At 59.3% G+C, this 8036-nt stretch overlaps 1 pseudogene; it reads left to right on the forward strand.

The window, feature by feature from the left end:
- The first annotated feature begins 4589 nt into the window (after window positions 1–4589).
- On the forward strand, window positions 4590–7296 carry LOC130860913 (glutathione S-transferase Mu 1-like; annotated as a pseudogene).
- Window positions 7297–8036: the final 740 nt, after the last annotated feature.

The raw sequence follows: 8036 nt of genomic DNA on the forward strand, positions 1-8036 counted from the left end.
GCCTGGGCCGTCTGCTCAGCCTGGCTCATAATAAGTTCTGTGGCTCATGTGTCTTTACATAACCTCACATGCCTTGTGAGGCCATCAATAAACAAATACTCAAATCAGGCCTCACTTTCTTCATCCACAAAGTGGATTCAAATACCATCACTTCATCTCCATCATGGCAATGCTGTGGGAACCAAACCTGATACATAAGGAAGCAGTCTGGAAAGTGTAACACGAATGACACATGGGCTAGTAGGCCTATTGGTTCCATGTGTGAAGTCCGGTCTGAGAGCCGGCAAAGGCAGGCGCAGCATTTTCCCGGTGTGAGTGTGTCCCAGAGCTGGTCTTGCCACGGCTCCTGGTCCAGGGCTCAGCGAACCAAAGCAGAAATTTCACTCCTAGTCACCCTTCCTTCTCACTGGTTTCACCTCATCTTCACTCTTGTCTGCCCCAGACATGTCCTGCCTACAGAGCAAAGGGCTAAGGAAGGGCCAGGAGAGCCGGCATGGAGCCCAGCCTTGCCCTGGGCATGTGGGCTCACGTGGGCCTGGCTCCTGGGCTCCTGCAGGCTTGTGCCTGGGGACGCTCCTGGGCCCTGGGGCCGTGCCAAGTAGTTGAGTCCAAAACACAAGGCCCTGTGGTGTGGGAAGTCCCGCAGACCAGGCTGGGGCTGCTCTTGCATCTGTGCCACCCCAGCTCTGTCGCCCTGAGGCAGCCCCCAATAGCACCTTGACATCTGAGCCAGGTGTGGGAAAGCCAGGCTTTGGCCCAGCCCGAGTCCTCAGTGCCCTGAGCCACGGTGGCCCTGAGCCACCCAGGCTGGGGTAGCACAAGGAGGGCAGGCAGGACCCTGGGGCCAGTGCCAGCTTTGGAAGCAGGCCAGCAGCTGGCCTTGAGCTGGCTTCTGTCCACAGGAGCATGCGAGGGGTGGCGGGGCCATTCTGCAGGAGGCTTGCCTGGCTTTGGGGCTCTGAGCAGTCTCAGATTCAGCTCAGAGCCTTTACTCTTTGGCTCAGCGCTCAGGAGCCCAGGGCAGTGCCTGTCTCCCCGTTAGTCCTTCCGCAGTACTATGTAGAGAGGAAATTCCACTGGGGCACCTGGTACTTTGCAGAGCAGGCGAACATTGCTGGACTTGCTGGCGGGAGAAGGAGGCTGAGGCTAGGACAGCAGGAAAAGGGCCTCCTGCCATCTGCCTAGGGTACTTGTAAGCTTGGGGCTGCCCTGGGAGGATGCGGATGTGGGGGATGAGGACCCTAGGTAAGCCTTCTGCAGGGCTAAGTGTGCGGGACCCTCCCTGCGCCCCCCTCCTCCAGCTCTGCAGTTCTGCGCGGGCAGACCAGCCTAGAGGCCTGGTTGGAGCTGGGCGGACAGGGCCCCCGGAGCTGAGCTGGTCTGGGGGTGGAGCCTGTCAAGTCCGCAGAGCTCCAGCCTGGCTCCGCCCCTTCCCTCCCGCAGCTCAAAGGGATGACATCACCCAGCCGAAGGGCTCTGGCCTGGATGCACTGCTCTAGTGGGAAGCCGGCACCCCCAGCTCCTCGGGGCTCCAGGACTTCCCGGTTGGCCAGGCCTGCTTCTCTGCTCCTCTCCTGAATCTGCTCAGCCCCAGGGTCTCTGCTTTGGGGTCCTGGAGCCGGCGCCTGGCTATTCAGACGTTGTAGGCTGGGGCTGGGTTCTTCCACCAGAGACCGTCCCTGGGGCAGGCGACCAGGTGCTCCTCCCCCACCCGGCCCGCTGCGGCTTCTCCGTGGTTGGAGGCTCCAGGGAGGGGCTGTCGACCCCTGGTTCCAGCTAGGCAACAGTCAGCCGCAGCAAATGCACTGGCCCCCTGCTGTGGGTCCACGCCCCCCCCAACCCACTGGGTGCTGGTGGCGCCTGCTTGCGGAGCATATGCTTGGCTGGTGGCTTGGTGTCTGCTGTTTATCTGTCTCTTCCCACTTAACTTCTGTTCCCACCCGGCCCATCTGGCTCCTGGTACCTGTCTTTCCCGCGGGCGCCTCCATGCGACGCTGCACTCCCCGCCCCACTGTCCTCCTCCACTTCCCTCCCAGGGTGTGGCTCTCGTCCACTCTGGGCCACTACAGGAGCCCTTGACCTTGGGTGTAGGGCCAGTGAGGGGCATCGGAGTCCCCGAAGTGCTGGGGCCGCCCTTGGGGAGGGAGGTTGGGGTAGCATGGGAGGGACCTGGACTAGGGAGGGGGCTGGGGCTGGTGGGAACCCCGCCTTGCCAGTCCCTCTGAGCTTTCTTCCCACCAGAGGGTTTTGGGGGGGGGAGGATGGGACAGGCACCTAGATACTGCCCTCTGCCCGCAGCAGGTGTAGGAAAGTGACTGTGAGTAGCAGCAGGAGGGAATGAGGCCAGGGAGGCCCCAAGGTTCTTCTAACACAGAACCCAGGGTGCACTCCATTCCTTCTTGCTGAGTGGGGCAGTGGCAGTCTGTTGGTTTGGGCAAAAGGAAAACTGGTGGCAGCGAGAAGCTACAGGACACTCCTGGTGGGCACGAGGGGACGGGATGGCCTCCCCTCGGCCAACAGATCAGTCCCACCCTGGCCGTCACCCCCGAGTCATTGCCCCTCCTCTGGCCTCCTGCCTGCTTGCACACCCATGCACACTTTGCACACACTCACCCCCACAGCACATCTCCTGGTGGTGAGATGTGGCAGCTTCTGTCTTCCCTGGGACTCGCGAGGGGCTGGTGGAGCCTGGAGGAGGGCAGAAAGGGGGAAACAGAGCCCCACAGGGCAGGGACTGGGTCGCTCCTCCGGCTGCACTGGGCCCGCGTCCACGAGGATACTCCACGTGCTCCTGGAAGCATCTGCTTCCCTCGGAAGCCGCGGGGCTTGGCGGCCAGGCCTCGCCGTGTGCCGCTCCATCTGCCCACTCCACCGGCTTCTGGCCTGCTCCCTCGGCCTCTATTCCTCTTCCCCTCTGTTCCTTCCTCCAGAGCCTCCTTTCTCCTGCCTCTCCCCCGTCTCTGCCAGGCCACGTCCGTCTGTGCCGCAGTCCCAGCCTTCCTCCCCTCAGTCTTCATCCATCCAGCTTCCTCTCGCGCCTCTGCTGTTCCTCCCGTGATCAGACTCTCTCTCATGCATATTCAGCGGCTCCTTGAAAATCCACCTAGATGATTCCCGGCGCTAACAGCCTAGACCTGCTCCAGGAATAAAGAGGGAAACTTCTCACCCTGTAACTCTGCGTGCCTGTCTCCAACCCCAGGACGAACTGCCTGGCAAGTGCTGGTGAAGCCACTCACCCTCTGGGTGCCGCCTCCTCCGACGCGGGGCCAGCGCTGCGAGGCGAAGACCCGCCGGACGACAGCTCGCGAGACACGCAGCACCGCACCTCGGGGACGGGCCCCCTGGAAGGGATTTGAGGCGTTCAGTCCTGGAAATAAATGTAGGTTCCCAGCGTCTGATCCTTTGGTGATTTACAGCCCTTCTATACCCGCCCTGTCATCCCCTTACAGCTCGTGCGGGTGGTTCGGAAGCGAAGAAACGGTGGCTTCGGGCTGGAGTGGCTCCGCCAGCAGCAGCAGCAGCGCCGGACGGACGGCCGGGGCTTGGGATTCCAGCCCTCGGCCGTGGCAGGTGAACGACCAGAAAAATCCCGAGAGAGGCGGGCAGTGGCAGTTAAGGGAGGAGGAGGGGAGGCGCTGCGCCCGGCCCCCCGGGGAGGGGGGGGGGCAGGCCCGGCTGGGCCGCAGGCACGGGAGGTGGGGGGAGCTCACGGTCCCCAAGCCCCTGTGGTTTCCGCCTCCGTTCTCTGCCTCCTTATCATCTGGCCTCATGGTCCCTTGTCTGCCTTATTCTTCTTTCTCTGCCCGACCTTCAGGGCACCTGCCCTTCCTCCCCCTATCCTTGGGGCCCAGCCCCTCCTCTGCTCCCTCTCTTTTCCATCTTTCCCATTCCTCGCCTCTCTTGCCCCATGACCGCCTCCTCGTAAGCCGCCCGGCATCCGTCACTCAGTGACCACATGGCCAGTGCCGCCTCGAGGTGGCCAGACCAGCCCAGGAGTGGGCCCTTGTCAGAGAGGAGGAGCTGGTGGGTCATACCCCTCCCCTACAGCTCCTGACTCTGGTCTAAACTCCCGGGGTGGGTCCCTTTGTGAACCCTGTGAAGGCTGTCAGCTTGGCCCCCACCTGACATGCATCCGGCCACACGACTCACATCGAGGCCCATCGTGGGCCCTCAGGCAGCTGTGGTGTAGACAGACCTTCTCTTCTCCAGGGACGTCTCCCGACACCCACTCCTGCCCACACAGCCAGCCTCCGATAGCCACAGAGGATGGTTCTGCCCAGGATGCTTACCTCTGTCTCCTGGTGTGGCATTTCCTCCACACCCACGTGCTTCCCTGGGTTTACATGGGATTCCTGGGCCAATGTCCTAATTTTTTCTTAACGTTTCTTTTACTTCTGTCTGGAAAAGAAAAACAAATCTAACAAATCCTTCAACACCCACTCTGTTTCAAACACTCTATCCCCCTAAGGAGATTCCATCCGTGTGGTCCTCAGGTGCGGGGGGGGCACCTGTGCCCCACAGCCCTCTGTCATCGGCACCCCCTTCCTTGCTGACCCCCTGGCTCTCGCGCCCTGAGCCCTGGCCTCCTCATGCAGCGTAAGGAGGTAGAGTGAGAGCTTGGGCTTGGGGCCTCTGGGCTACCTGCCCTGGGGCTCAGGTGGTGTCAGGTTTAGGACAACGGTGAGCTGGGGCCCCTCTGATTTCCTGGGGAGGTTCCCGAGGAGCAGCGGGTGCCGCGCGAGCTCGGCGAGTACAGCGCGGCCTGGCTGGTCCAGCTGTGAGGTCTGGGGCGCTCGTGAGCCTCTCTGAGCTCAGGTTCTTATCTGTGAGGAAGGAGCAATAATACTCCTGCGTCTTCATGTTGTTGAGAAGGTCAGGTGAGGAAGCAGGAGTCCAAGCACTGGGTACGTGTACAGAGCTCTAGAGAGGTGGGCATGGGGGGTCGAGTTGTCAGGACTACACGGGGAGACGGGCACCCCTGCCCTCGGAGCGGCCCATCGAGGAATGCGGACGACCCCAGGGCCTCGGGAGAGGCCAGCGGCCTCACTGCCTCCACTGCCTCCACCTGTGTCCTGCCATCTGCCGGGACAGGCACAGCCAGCGTGTCACCATCTTCAAACCCTCGCCTTTGGTGCCAAAAATGTGGGAACTAGGTCATCCCATCCAGGTTCGGAGGTGAGGCCCCGGCAGGAGAGCAGCCTGGTTTCCTGCCTGGATGAGAAGGCAAGAGGCGGGCACAGAAAACATGATCTCGCTATAAAATGGACAACTACCGTGGGTAAGGGAAATGGCAGAGGCACCGAGGAACCCTTTGTCCTTCCACGGTCTGTGCCGTGTTCTTAGGGAACCGCAAGTCCTCCTGACAGCCCTTGTCGGCTGGGATTACACACCTGCGCCCAGCCTCATGGACACATCCACTTAATACGGGTTACTTGACTGAGTGACTGGCAAAGAGCAGGAACAAAGGGAAGGAAATACAGGGAAGAAGAGCTGAGCTCTTTTATATAATCTGTCGTGTGGAAGGTGCGAGCTTCCTGGCTTTTGTGCTGATTGGGGCACAATTTAAATTCGACTTCCTGCCTCAGAAGAAATAAGCACCAACACACCAAGTGCCTTGCACGCTGTGTATTTTGGCAGGTCTGAGTGGGACCAGGGCACCTGGCTGCTGGGGGTGGAGGCATCGCTGGGGCGGGAGGGGGATAAGGAGCTGCAGAGCTCAGAGGGCCACGAAGAGTGTTAGGCGGGACCGGCGGGTCCAGCAGCTATAGGAGAGGAAGCTGAGGCCCAGACGCTCAAGGTCACCCAGCTGATTTGGTGGCAGACATGAGAACAGCACAAAAGTCTTCTGACCCCCAATCTTGAGGTCTTCCCAGGACTGCAAGCTACCCCCTAAGAAACGATTCCAAAAGGGGACATGACTCCAGGGACAGGCTGAGTTTGGTCTGCTTCTGGCATGGAGGGCGTCCATCCCAGAGAGAAGGGGCATTAAGGGCACCCCTGTGACCCTGGCACTGCCTGCAGATGTGAGAGCGTCCCAAGGAAGCAGAGATATGGAGGCAAGTTTGGAGAGAAGCAGCCTGCAACTTGGGGCAGAGACCCCATCTCCAGGCTCCCCCGATGACCCTCCTTTGTACTCAGGCTTGGTGAGGACCCCAGTCTCTTCCTTGCCTGTAGTCGGAGGAGGGTATGGGGTGAGAGCCTTGTTCTAGCTTCTGCTTGTTGGCTGTGACTCCTGGTCTGCTTGGATGGAGTCAGGAGGGTAAAAACAGGAAGAGAAATAAAAGTAGCTGGAGGATGAAGGAAGCCTGTCTGCCGTGTGGTGAGGGGCCCTGAGGAGGAAGAAGGCTAAGCGGGCTCCCAGCTATGAGGCTGAATCGGGGCTCTGTGGTGTCCACAGTCCTGAGGAGCAGCCAGTGCCTTCAGGATGTCAGAGAATAGAACAGAAGCCCGACAGATTTGGAGCCAGTTAAATCCAGAATGAAGTCCTGCTGTTCTGGGTCAAATCGCCAACCTCTACAAGCTCCGTGTCTCGCTCCATAATACAAGTGATGCTACCCACCATAAAGGGTTAGAGTGAAGACTCAGCAATAAAGTTGCAGCCCAGCTCCTGTGAAGCATCTCCACTCAGCACAGAAACCAGCACCATGCCCATGACCGTAGGTTACGGGGCATCCTCAGCTGGTTCACGCTGACCCCCTGCTCCTGCAGTACATAGACTTGAATCATGAGGAGAAGTACGTGATGGGGGACACCCCCGGCGAAGCCGGGGCTGGGTGAAAAATCCAAGCTGGGCTGGACTTCCCCCCATCTGCCCTACTTAATTGACGGGGCTCATGAGCTCACCCAGAGCAATGACATCCTTCACAAGCACAACGCGAGGGGAGACAGAGGAGACGATTCGCGTGGATGTATTGGAGAACCAAGTGATGGACATCTGCTTGTACATGGGCAGGATCTGCTACAGCTCTGACTTTGAGAAACTGAAGCCTGGTTATTTGAAGGAGATCCCTGAGGAGATGAGGCTCTTCTCAGATTTTCTGGGAAAGAGGGCTTGGTTTGCAGGGAACAAGTTCACCTATGTGGATTCCTGGCTTATCACATCCTGATGTGCCCCACGTATGGGAACCCAGGTGCCTGGATGAATTCCCAAACCCGAAAGACTTCATTTCCCGTTTTGAGGGCCTGAAGAAGATCTTGGCCTACATGAAGTCCAGTCGCTTCCTCCCAGGTCCTCTGTTTCTAAAGATTGCCATGTGGGGCAACAAGCAGTGCCCTGTAACCAGGAGATGGGAGTGAGGAACCAGTGCCCTGGAGAAGAGCTGGACCTCTCTGCACCCACAACCATGTCTTTTTCCTTCTCCTTCTATTCACTCTAGATGCTTTCTTGGCCCCTCATCTCCCTCCCAACTCCCTTTTCACCCATTCTTTAAAGATTCAGTTCCCCACTTTTCTTCAGTAAATTTCCTCCCCACCCCACGTTATCCCTCCTGCACTACAGCCAACCAGACGACCCTTCCCTTCCATGGTTGCTTCTGCTGTGAGGACCCCAACCAGACCCCTGGCCCATAGAGCTCTGCTCTGAGCTCGCAGCATTGCCCTGAAGACCAGATTTAGCCTGGTGTGCAGGCCCTGCTTCCCAGTGCGGCTCCTGTCCAGCCCTGTCTGATCCCCAGCAGAGCCTTAATCATACCTGCCAAAAACAAAAAGATCCAACAATTAATGTACTAGAATCCCTGGAACGTACTAGGTGCTTCTAACTGCTAGTTCCCTTCCTCCCATGATCCCAGCCGGCCCAGCCCCCTCGTTTTGCCTTCCAAGCTTCTGAGAGCAGAGACCAGGCGATGTCCTCCAGGTGCCCCGTGGCAGTGGAGGGTCCAGTGATTCCCGTCTAGGGTCCTCTTCCTATGGAGCTTCCTGGAGTCACCGCCAGGCACCGGAGCCCTGGTCCAGACGCTTGAACACGTGTCTTAAAGACACTGATGCAAAGCGATCAGCACAGTGGATCCCGGGGTTCACGAGAAAAGGAACTGCTGGTC

The sequence above is a fragment of the Hippopotamus amphibius genome, chromosome 9 (genome assembly GCF_030028045.1).
Source record: "Hippopotamus amphibius kiboko isolate mHipAmp2 chromosome 9, mHipAmp2.hap2, whole genome shotgun sequence".
Taxonomy (NCBI): Eukaryota; Metazoa; Chordata; class Mammalia; order Artiodactyla; family Hippopotamidae; genus Hippopotamus; species Hippopotamus amphibius.